The following is a 12,745-nucleotide window of genomic DNA, read 5'->3' as shown; positions in this document are numbered from 1 at the left end:
AGCCTGCTTCTCCCTCTCCCTCCGCTGCTCCCCCTGCTTGTGCTCTCTTTCTGTCTCTCTGTCAAATAAACTAATTAAAAATTTTTTTTAAAAAGTCATTGGATTTGGTACTCAAACCACAGTGACTTCGGAGTTACTGGATTAAAGGGAGGACTATAAGAGACATGTGACAAAGCAAAAAAAAAAAAAAAAAAAGGAAAGAAAGAAAGATAGAAAGAAAGGAAAAGGAAAACTCTGGTTAAACATTGTTTTTGTCAAAGGTTCAGTTGGAATTGAATAAAAAATAAAAACTCAGCCATTCAAATTCAGAGTTGCATAGATAGATAGATAGCTAAATGTATCTAGCAGTCTTATTTTGTTCAGTTTTAATAATTGTAACATTTTATTTAAAAATTTGAATGTATAGCTTTTCTTGACAAATGAGAGGTTCAGATTATACAAGGCCAGTATTCCTGTGGGACAGCAACAATGTGGACTAAGTGACCTCTTGCCTCTATGAAATGAAGCAGGCACTCTCTAATTAGCCACAGTCCCCACCACTCCTTATTGTACCTTAACTCATGTACTACTGCCAAGTGTCTGTAGAGATTTGAGTTTGCAACCAGTTTTTGCTGCTTTGTGAATTATGATGTCAATTTAGCAGTCCCTTAATATATCATTGGGTTTTTCCAACTGCAGGAGTTGTATGGGATTTTTTAATATTGATTCATAAGTTGGAAGTATTAATGAAGGATTTCCATTTTGTTGGGCCTCCAGGCCCTGAGGTACAGTGGTGAACAAAAGGGGCAAGCTGCCTGCTTACATTCTATGGTGTAAGCAGATGTCAAATGAGCCAGTCAATTAATGAACAGTGATTTCAAACAGTTCTAAGAAAAGATGAATAAAAGATCAACAAGATTGTAAGTAGGGATGAAGAAAACCCCAGAGGTTGCTGTGAAAGAGTGTGAATCCAGGGGTGAAGAGTGGAGTCAGGCAAGGCCTCACATGTGGCAAGAGGAAACCAACCAAGCAAGGAGCTCTGGGGGTAGGGCCAAGTGTGGCAGACAGAGGGTCCAACAAGGGTCCTGGCCCTCATGTGGGCATGGACTTGCGGTGCTCAAGCAGCAAGAGGTAGGCCAGTGTGTTCGTTTGGAGACAGTGAGGGGGATGGTGATGGAGTCAGGAGGAGGCAGGGTTCCCACGAGCGCTGTGAGGACCTAGCTGAGAAATGTGCATTTCATTTTAAGAAAAATGTAAGACACTAGAAGGTTTTCAGCTGGGGAGATACGTGATCTGAGTTTCGCTTTCAACAAGGCCATGCTGGCTACTGTGTGGACTTTCAAGGGGGTCAGGGGAGGAAGAAGGGAGACCAAACAAGAGGCTACTGACATGGTCCAGGCAAGAGGAAAATGGTTGGTAAAGTCGTGCTTCCCTGGAAGGTTTCGTAATCAGGTCAGGAAAGTAGGATGCGCGCGCACACACACACACACACCCCCACACCCACACACATACACCCCTATGCTGAGTAAACACAGACGAAATAGTTCTGATTGCAACCACAGAGCCTTGACCACACCAGGTTGTAAGGAATGCTAATAAGTCCTAAGGGGAAGGGCTGTCATGGAGGAGGTGAGGTGGGAGTTAAAGAAAGCGAGGGCCCTGACAGAGAGGAGGGGAAGGCATTCCAGGGAGTAGGTCCAGTGTAGGAAGGAGCAAGTACAGGGGAGTGAAGAGAGCGTGGCTGGGCCAGGGTGTGCTGCAGGCCACATGGCAGACGTGAGGAAAGTGGAGGAAGTCAGTGGGCAGCTTAGTCCTACCTAGTGCAGTACGGTGGCCACTCGCCAGCTGTGTCCCTTGAGCACTTGAGATGTGGCTAGTGCATCTGAGGAGTGGAATTTTAAGTTTAATTTAAGTTCATTTAAATTTAAATCTAAAAGCTGAAGCAGTGTGGATTATTTTTTTCTATTTAATAAAACTTCACTGTTTTGGGTTACACAGGATTTGAACTATTGAAAATTGGCATCCAAACTGAGAGGTGCCGTATGGGTAAATGATAGACCAGATTTCAAAGGCATAGCACACAATAAAGTAGAAGAGCTCCTTAATAATGGTATATTGGCTGCATGCTGAAATGATAATGTTTTTGATTTGTAGGTAAAATAAAATATGTTCACATTAATTTCATTTTTTTTCCTTTACTATTTAAAATGTGATTACTAGAAAATGTAACAATGGGACACCTGGATGGCTCAGTGGGTCAAAGCCTCTGCCTTCAGCTCAGGTCATGATCCCAGGGTCCTGGGATCGAGCCCTACGTCAAGCTCTCTGCTCAGCAGGGGGCCTGCTTCCTCCTCTCTCTCTGCCTGCCTCTCTGCCTACTTGTGATCTCTGTCTGTCAAATAAATAAACAAAATCTGAAAAAAAAAAAGAAAGAAAATGTAACATTGCACATGACTCCCACTGTCGTCTGTTTTGATAGCACTGCTCTCGAGAGCCAGGGTGAGGAGCTCCCATAATTTCTCATCCGATAATTCAGAGTTGACTTTCAATCAGGGTCCTCAAGTAGTGATTGCTGGCTTACACCACCCTAATCTTTATAACAATAATGACCCATTAATTAATCACCTCCTACGATGCTATTTGCCAGCATTTATACAGTGCCTACTTATCTAGTGCCGTTCCAAGCATTTTTCACAACTTTATATGGGGATACGTGTACATTTAATCCTCGCACAACACGGAGACTCATTCACACACGGATCCTCTGGTGTGGTTGGCCGAACGGGAGGACCGACTCCTGGTTGGAAGGGCCGTGCAGGCCTGGGGCAAGGTCGGGGAAGGAGATAAGTGCTAGCACGGAAGTGAGCAGACGATGGGGAAGAGGTCCGATGAAGCCCATTCCTCTTGGAAAAGCGGCCTGAGGCTAGATGTTGTTGAAAAAAAAATTTTTTTTTGGCTCTCTTGGCCTTGAGGATGAGGGGGTAGGGTGATACGTTAGAAACATCAAATAGAAGAAGGAAGAGAGGTGTTCCAGAACAATACTTCTTTATTTCCCATCTTGAGCTGTGAAAAGAGAGATTTCCTGTTTATGAAAACACAATGGGACTGCGTTCTGGGGCCGCAATGACACCACCACCAGCAGGTCTCAGACTCTTCCTCTTCTTTGTCTTCACTTTCAGGGTAAACCTCCACGGTGATCTGTATCACAGACAGGGACACGAATGTGGCATGTGGCCTCACACACAGACCCAGACACAGCATGCGGGTCCAAGAATTTCTCTTGCTTTCCTGCTAAAATTTCCACCTCCAACCACTGTCCCCCCAAGGGAGTGACCCGTTTTGGGTTAATGACAGTGACTTCCTCTTGCAACCTCCAAAACACAGTTGATACTTGCTCTCCAGTCCCCCACGGGGCGTCAGGGCAGAGGAAAAGGTGATGAAACAGCCTCTGGTCCATTTCTCCTCTTTGTTGTGGGGAGAGGACATTACAGTTGCACTTCCTCTGCAAAGGGCAGGCGGGAGAAGGGGGCAGATGGGTACACAGGTGTCCCCTTCCTGACCAGGAATGGCCGGGACACAGACCGTGAGCCCTCCACCGAAAGCAGCAGTTCTCAGCTGCTTTCAGAAGCCGGTGGCTTTCTACTACTGTACCTCAAGGTGGGTCTTGCTCAGGATACCGAACCGTCTGCTAACGTTTTGCTTGCTGGGCCCAAAACCTATATCTGGGGAATCATAGTGAAGCCAAAGTTGAACAGAGTGCTTATTGTGTGATGTTGAACCATGGGACAGTCTCAGTATTCAACCATTTGTGATCTATCAAATGGTAATTTCATAGACTTTTTTTTTTTTTAACCTAAGAATCTGAAATGGTGTGTGCCTTAGCCCAGTGGAAACTCTCCATGTTTTGCAGTGATTCCTGAATGACATGGCAAAATGCCCAGTTCCCCAAGAATTTTGTCAGATTGATTATTTCGTTTGGTTTTGGTTAGAGAGAAGGGGACATGGAAAAATAATTGGAAGAGGTAAATTAATTTTGAAGGCCAGATAGTTTAAGATAGTTAAGATAGTTAAGATAGTTCAAGACTGAGTTACGAAAATGGTAAGAATTGGCAAAGATTGGCTTGATCAAGGATGAAGACAGTATCACAGAGTAAACTAAAAAGCTTTGCCAATTCAGATAGGGTATGAGGAGGGAATAAAAAATGTTTAGGGCCACTTAGTAAAAAGGAATAAAGAATTCTCTGCTCCTCTTTGGTCACACTCTGGGATAACACCTTGGGGGCTGTCCCATGGGCTGATGAGACTCCATGTGTGTGTGGCTTTCTTCCTGTGGCTCTAAGGCTGCACAGGTTCCTGGCCCCAGTGGTCCAGTGAGAGGTGGTCATCTTCCCATCTTCAAGGGCTTTCTCCACCAGCGTTGTGAACGAGGTCTAGGTGAGGAAGGGACCAGAGTAAAGCCAGCCACCCAAGGAACTGGTTGGACATGGGCGTGGCCGTGATGCACGATGTATTCACATGGATCCCCTATGTCAGGAAAGGGACCTTTGGGTGGGAATTCCACCATTCACGGTTTGATCTTCTGGCTTATTTTGCCTAATCACTGTTTAGCATTGAAAAAGGACAGCGGGTTATAAAACCTTACTTCTGGAGAATTCAAATCCTCTCACCAGGACTTAAGATTTTCATTCCCTTGTTTTTGCGATTATTTAGCAAATTTCCCTCAAACCTAGCTCTATGCCAAGAGCAGAAGACACAGTTTTTGCCCTTGTGAAGTCAAATATTGACATGCATATTGAGTAAAACAATGAGAGAATTATCAAGGAAGATGATTACTTTAAGTGTTCGACACTTGTGTTCGACACCCTGCCCCTGTCAGCCAGGGTGGCCACGTGGCTAGATCGCAGTGATGGGGGCTGGACAGGGGGCATTGCTCAAAGGGGAACCAAAGTCAGGGTCAGGATAGACAGTTTAAAACCAGGGTAGTGGTTAGAGGCTGCACACACTGAGAGCTGAGAAGGAGGGCATATCTGAACAAGAGAAAAAAAGTATGTTAGATTGTTTTTTTTTTCTTTAATATAGATGTTTAAATAACTTTTTATAGTTGAATCTATTTTCGTTTGTGATTTCTGCTATTGCTTTTAGGTCAAGAAAGTTATTTTCCATCCATACAGTTAGAAAACAGATAAACATCCACCCATGTTTTCTTGTAGTCAAGAAAATGTAAAACTGGGGTTGGAGTATCCAGGGGACACCCTTCCAAAGACAGGGAGAGGTGCAGTTGGGGTTCTGATGCAAAGCAAGTGCAGATTCCCAGGATGGGGCTCCATCAACCAGTATAGGGGTGAGGAAGGCAGAGCCAAGGGCACAGCTGAGAGAGGTTATCTTTCAAGGCATCAAGAGGAAGATGTCTCAAGGAAGAAAATGCCTTGTCTCAAGGCAAGAAGACCCTGGGAGAGAGCTCATGGAAACTCCAACGAGGGGTTTGACAGGAGAGGGAGAAAGCCCCACACCAAGTCTGGAGGGCAGTCCACTTGGGATAATGTAGGAAGGGGAACCCGAAGGTCAAAGAGGCTCCAGCATTGAGTTACTCCGAGGCTCAGCTGCTGTCTGGGACTGGCATTAGGTAACTGAGGCAGCTCTGATGTTTTTTCTAAAGGCTTTAGGCTCTCACTGGTCTGTTTCTCTGAGACCTCCTGAATATGGAGGAACCCAGAGCTGCTCTGACCGAAGGACTCCGTTACTTTGTTGTTAATTAGTAAAGACACTAAGAAAACAATACAGGAAATAAACAATGTCAGGACTAAAAGGCAGATCTGGGACAAGGGTCAGGAGAGCCTGGGGCGTGCATTGAAAGAGGCACTTGCAGGACCCTGAGAGCGAGCATCTCCTTAAAGCCTACCCCGAGAGGCACATAGATGGTTGGAAATACGATGACTATAAGCCCAATTCCAAAAGGAAGTTAGGCTTTAAGAAGTCACCTATCAATCTCATGGCTGTTAAAAAAAAAAAAAAAAAAAAAAAAAAAGGTAGTATAGAGTGATAACTTTTCCCAAGAAGCGTAACAACACAACACAAAACAAAACTTCTAGAAATATAATCTATGAAAATCCTGTGCCGGGAGAAGATCCATGAGAGGAAGTGTGTCTGTGCCTTCAGAGCTGGAGCTACTGTTGTGACCCATCCTCTGTGTTCTCTAGAAATGGATGGGAAACTGATAGAAGGTGCTGACGAAGTCACACAAATCAATGGCACAATTGTGGAGGTCACCAGCTAGCTTAAGGGGCTCACAATCTCGTGTTAACAAAAACTCTCTCTCTGCAAAGGCGCTCAGCCCATCCAAAAATTGAACCAGCTTTTGACTCACCTAAACAAGGGGCTGAATTTTCTAAAAGTATACCTAAATCCTGATTGCAGCTATGTGACCTTGGGAAAGTTACTTCCTCTCTTTGGGACCTCAGTTTTCCCAGCTATAAAATGGGTGGGTTGAACGAATGATCACCAATTGTCCTTCTTCAACTTTAGCAGTCCGCAGCGAGGGAGGTCAAAAGACGAGGGAAAATCAGAACTCTCTGGGAAAAAACTAATTTTGAGACTTAGTATTATGATCCTTCAAAGCAGACTATATCTCACAGTTACTAGTCTTGTGATATTTTTAGGTACTGGTGATTCCCCAAATTTCATGTGAACAAAATGCATGGGAGTTTCCCTTGCCCAGCTTGATGTTTGGCAGTGGGTGTGAAGCTAAGATACGAGGGTAGCATGTTACTGTTTTGCACATTTATGATTGTTGGTTGCATTTGTTGTCAACAACTCTGTTCTATTTAGGGAGCTGGTGATCAATAAGACAGATAATATTTTCATCATATTCAAAAAGACTAATGTTGTGAAGACAGCCCGCGGAGGGGGCTCTGTTTTTCTTAGCAGCTACACGATTTCCTGCAGACGGTCTCCCGTCCAGGCTCTGTTCTTTGCTGGGTCCGTCCTCCGTTCCAAGGACCAGAAGAATCAAACACAGTCATTTGTTAACGCTAGAGAAAAAAAAAAAAACAACAACAAAAAGAAAACAACCAAAAAAAACCCAAAAGTGTCACTTCTGGTAGAACTGGGAGGGAAAAAAAATCATGGCAAGATTTTCTTTTTCCATATTTCCAAACAGTGGGGGGAAAATAATGGAATGTTTGCCTTGAATTTTGTATTGCTTTGGCTGCAATGAAGAGATAGTTTCTTGAAGGCAAAAATCTGTCTTTTGTCTTATTATTGCCATCTTCAAACACAGGAAAATCTGTTCTAGCTGGCGGTTTTGCCTTATTACTTTTTTCCTCAAATCTGTCGTCTGCATCGGTTGTGGGATTTCTTGACTCACACGTGGATCTGAAGGGCACAGTAAGGAAAGCGGCCGTGACTTATGAAATAGATCAGGATTTTTGGCTTCTTCTCTCCTCATTGCCTCCTCTTCACAGCAGAGTCTGGGGACACCTGGCATAGGCTTTGCCTTTTCTTTCCTACAGAGTCCAAAGTGATGAAGGAGAGGGTCTTGTTTTGGGAGATATCAAAGCAAGAGCTTTCCCTCTCCATCTGTACCCTGAGATCATTGGGAAGAAGCCCTCAATCCCCACCACCCCCAACGTCTCCCCATTAACAAGAGACTCCCCAGAATTTGGACTCAATATGTTTATACATTAAAAATAAGCCATCATAATGGGTTCCTTTTTGATCGAATTACTTAGTGAGATAGTCTCAATCATAATAGCCAGAACGTACTACTTACTCAGTAGTATTTGTTAAGGGAATGGGTGAGGAAGTGGTAGGACATTATGTGGCCCCAAATACTGGCTGATTTTGTGGGAAGCCGGGGAAAGGTTACTGGACTCCCAGGCTGGAGGGTGGAAGGGACATTGTGATTCACACTGGGGGGACTCCAGGGGGAAGCAGTGCTTTGCGAGCTGGAAGGAAATCAAGAGCCAGGAACAAAGAAACCGAGAAGATGGATACGTTCCGATCCCTTACACCCTAGCATGCGGCCAGATTCAGAGTTTCCAGAAACAGGTGAAAAATTCCACAAAATGAGTTGAATTTCTTTTTCTAAAACAAAAGTCTGGTTCAGTCCAAATAAATTAATTTCGAGGCAGTCGTTCATATTTATCTTTAATTGACTTGAATATGTTTGTTTAAAAAAAAAAATCCTTAAGACACATGAAAAGGTCTCAGAGAGTCAAGGACTGAGAAGGTAGCCACAGGTCCCAGGACCTTGACTCCTCACGACTTAGGAGGCAGGATGGAGGAGGAAGCGGCCCCTCCCTCCAGGGGCAGGATTTTCTGAGATTGCCCTGCCTGCATGCCTGGCCTGGGGTTGGGGTGTCAGGACAGGGCCCGGGGCTGGCAGCAGTGGAGCTCCTTAGATGGGACACTTAATGGCTTCTCAGAACATGGTCGTTTCTCTGAAAGTGTTCTCAGAACTCCACGCCTGTCCCTTCTCTGTGGTTCTGTGGTTGTTGAAATGGCCATAGCCTTTTAATGCTATATGTATTTTTTTCCTGAGGAGCTAGCGAATAGTTCTCATTCCTCCAAATAAAACTTGAGTCTTCACTCACTCAACATTCATTCACCCATCCTTCAGCTTTCAACGTCAAATCTCTGAATTCGATGAGAAAATAATATTTCGTGACCTTCCTTGAGGTTTCTTGGGATCTCTGAGAGGAGAGGTTATGTTAGACTTGATTTTTCAATTAATATTCTGAGGCTCTCTACTTCCTAGGTCATGACCTGAGGCTCAAATCAAGTTTAGGGTCACTGGAAAACAGAGACACGTTGATGTCCTCGCTAGAAAATATTAGATGCTGCGCAAAAACGACATTTTTCTCATTAATTTTCTCTAGCTCCCTTGTAGCTTCTAGGCTAGGGGCTTTATTTCATGGAATTTCCCTCATGGAGACAGAGAGGTACTCATTTGCATTTTCCCCATGAAGATCGGTGCCCCCAGGTCTGTCTGATGAGCTTTCTTGCAAGGACCAAGGCTCTACGGCAGTGCGTAAAGACGATGTGTTTTATGGAGTTTGTAAGGTCTCTGCCACCTTCCAGAAATGTGTCTTGCTGTGTTAGTAGACCCTCCAACTAGCAGTTGGTGACAGTAAACTTGATATATGCGGGACACTTTATAGTTCTCAAAGCACAGCCTGGCAGATTCATTTCTTTTAAGCTTCAAGAACCCCTTCTAGCCAATAGTGTTACTTGTCCCTCCTTGATAGAGGAAGAAATGGACTCAGACATGGCTTGTCCCAAGTCACACAGTCATGTAAGACATAATCAGGGCTCGGAGCTAGGGCCACTGCCCTGGACGCCACGCCAGGTCACTTGCCCAGACAGTGCTGTCTTGACGCTACTCTGTAACTTTGGACCTCACTCCCTGGTTCCTCTCCTTAGACACTCAGGGCTTTGGAAGTCGTTTGAGCAAAGCTGTCCCTGGGAAGGGTTACAATCCCAGGCCATGAGCAGAAGTGAAGGAAAGGGAACTTAGCAAAGAGGTAGAAGCAGGTAGATTACCGGTCTGCTGATTTTCTGCTTTTTCTCCTTCCTAATTCCAAAGCTGGCCTGGGTGTCGTATCAAACATCTGGTAGCCCCACTTGTACCTTCTAATTATTGACTTCCCTTGTTTGTGTGGAGGACCGACCCATTTGGGGGACACCAGTTTCTCCAACGGCTTTGGCCTGTGCTGGGAAAGGTCATTACGCCGAGCAGCTTTTTCTTTTTCTTTTCCTTTGGAAGAAATCAAGGCGATGGTTTGGGTTTTTCACAAAGGACAGAGAGAAGTAGAAAAGAGAAAAACTGAAGTAGGCTACACTCTGCCCGTTGGGCTGTATCTCCTTCCAGCCATTGTTCCATTTCTTCTCTCCTCCCTATTGTTTCCAACTGTATACACCATTTTGTTTTACAAATTAGGCGACAACTGAACGTCCCAGCTTCATCTACCTGATTTTCCCCCTGTTGTCTGTGGTCCTTATAGAACACGTTTTTTTCCATACCACACAGTATTATTCCACAGTGTAATTTTACCATAATTTATTTAATAATCCCCTACTTGGGACATTAAAGCTGTTTCTGATTTTCCCCTGTTACAAATAGACCACTTCCTCTCTGCTGGTCCCTCTCCGTTCTGGGGCCTGTTTTTGTAACTGGGCTCCTACTTTGTTCTTTGTCATTGAACCTCCGCCCTGTGCCCCATTTCTGGGAACTGTGTCCCTGCTTGGTTTCCTGCTCAGGGCCTCAGTTCCTTCCAGGGACTGGAGTCCAGTCTCTGAAATCCAAGTCTCTCCCTGGCTGGCTCTCTCTCACCTGCTGCCAGGTCCCCATGCGGGCTGCTGACACCAACCCTGTCGCCCGCGACTGGACTGCTGGGTGACCGTGCACCCGGCCCCACCCCAGCAGGCTTGTCAAGTTTGAGGTCTTGATTCTCCCTGCTCGGGTGTGAGCCCCGACCTTGGAGGCCCAGGAATAGGAGGGAAGATGGTGGGCAGAGGCTTGGAGAAGGGGAAGGGTGTGCAAGAGTGTGGGGGAGTGGGCGTGTGTGAAGCTGGGGGGTCGGGGTGGCTCATCTCCGGGGAGCAGGAAGCCAGCACTTACAAGATAATTTCCAGTGCCTCGGCTCACCCTGTTGGGCCTCAGATACTGTGTTACTTGGCCGGGAAAGTTCTTTCCCTTCCTTTCAGCCTACCTACCAAACCCTCGTCCTTTGAGTCTCAGCTTAGAGCCAAGATTTTCAAACTTTCACATGCTGTTCTTAGCGTCTCTAGCTTTTCATGGAACTTTGAGGCCCAGGGAAACCCCCAAAAGGCTACTTGATCAAGTAGTTAGGTCTGAACGATTTAGTATTTATGCCACTTAGTAGCCACTTGAAGAATAACCCTCATGAATTGAAGGAAATATAGCATTTCAAATTCGTTCTTAAATACCTCAGTTATTTACTCTTGGGGTGCACAGAGCTGTGAGACGCTGTCCACTTTCTTACACTTTACACTGAGATAAGACACTGCGTTGATTTTTACACAGCACTTCTTTTTCACACAGCAAGTGCAGAAAATCCAGCTCTGTAGACGGGAACGTACCTGTTTTGTTCATAGAGAACAGGGCTCGGCACTGACGAGGCTCTGAATCCATCGGTGCGGGGCGGAGTGGAAAAACAGAGTCCACCAGCATTCCGTGCCCGATCTCCTTCACGAGGCAAGGCTGGAGGATTCGGAAGCCACGTAGCTGAAGTGCTGGGTCTGGTGAGATCAAGGACGGCGCTCCCAGTTGGAGAGGGGAAGTGATCAAGGTTACGCCGGAGGACGTAGGCAAGGGATACGGCGCCAGGTGCTAAGAAGGATGCTGCTGATTACAGAATGAGGTTGACGGAGTGCGAGCCACGATAAGAAAAGCTCAAGGAGAGGCTGAAAAGAAGATTGCACGAGGGGTCAAGACAGATAATGAGAAATGCTTCCCGTACATAAGAAATGTCCGCTCAGGGAGGACGGTGGCAGCAGCCCCTCCAAGACAGAGCAAAAGCAATTTATTGACAGACACAGTTTCTGAAAATTAAATGGATCTTTGCCTTGGTATGTTCACAAAAGAAGGGCAGAGGACAGATCCCACAAAGACACACATTTCCCAAGGGACGGAGAAGAAATATCGTGGAAGGTATGGAGGGTGAGTGGAAACGAGGAAAAAACCCTCGTTTTCATAGCATGGCTCTGACCTTCTGGGGCTGGCGAAGGGTCCAAATGGGCCATCAGTTGAGGAAACCAATCTCTTATCACTGGCCTTGCTGGCCCCAAAGCTGCCAAGGGTTTGGTGCCCACATCAGTCCTCAGGGACTCATTTTGTCACATTCTGTTCCTGGGTCTGAGGTGAACGGCTCCAAACAGGCTTCCTTGCCAAGTCAGGGCAGGGAGAAAGCTGCACTTTTGAAGTCGTTAATAGCGTCTTCCTCAGCTGATTTCTATAAGGTATTGTTTTCCGGCAAAGGAGGAATAAGGGAAATACTTGAACAATAACGCTCTGAGGGAGTGTGTACAGGGAAATCATTATCTCTTATTGTGCCAATAAGTTTCGAGGCAACAAGCCAAGCTGTTCCGACGCTGAAGGAGCCCCGGCTGGCGCGCTGAGGGGGAAATCCGAACCAAGAAGGGGGGGGGCCTCCCAGAGACGCCTGGACTGTCAGACGCGTACTGGACACCGACTGCTTTTCTGATCCTGGGGGTGATGGTTTTCAACTCTGCGCCTCCAGGAGAGGCGAGAAATTCTCACAAGGAGGATGCAACGGAAGAGCTGATGTTACTGAGCCTTGATTCCGTGCCAGGCATTTCCATAAACACTTCACGTATCATCTCATTTAAGGCTCACGAACGCACAGTGCGGGGGGCTGCCGGGACCCCCGCATTCAGACGAGGAGACAGGGCGGTCTTGTTTGCAGAGCCTCGCTTTTCTGTAGTTCCGCATTTACGAAGAACTTCCTAACTAATTTGTGACTCCCCGCCTGCCTGCCTAGCGCTGGAGAGCGCAGGACCAACAGAGCCCCCTCTCCCACCGCCCTCAGCCAAGGCTCTGTGCGGGACAGGGGGGCAACGGGCAGGAGAGAGCCCACATCAGAGGGAAACGTTCAAGGTGGCAGTCCGTTACTTGGATGAGTTTGAGAATAATGCCACGGCAGTAACAACTAGCCGTCTTCTCTCAACTTGTAGAAATGGTGGTTGCGCGTAGAGTGTTGGCAGTTCACGTCCACTTAGAATCTGC

This window comes from Martes martes (assembly GCF_963455335.1).
Source record: "Martes martes genome assembly, chromosome: 15".
In the NCBI taxonomy this organism is placed as follows: domain Eukaryota; kingdom Metazoa; phylum Chordata; class Mammalia; order Carnivora; family Mustelidae; genus Martes; species Martes martes.
The sequence above is the reverse complement of the archived record's forward strand: the minus strand, read 5'-3'. Positions refer to the sequence as shown.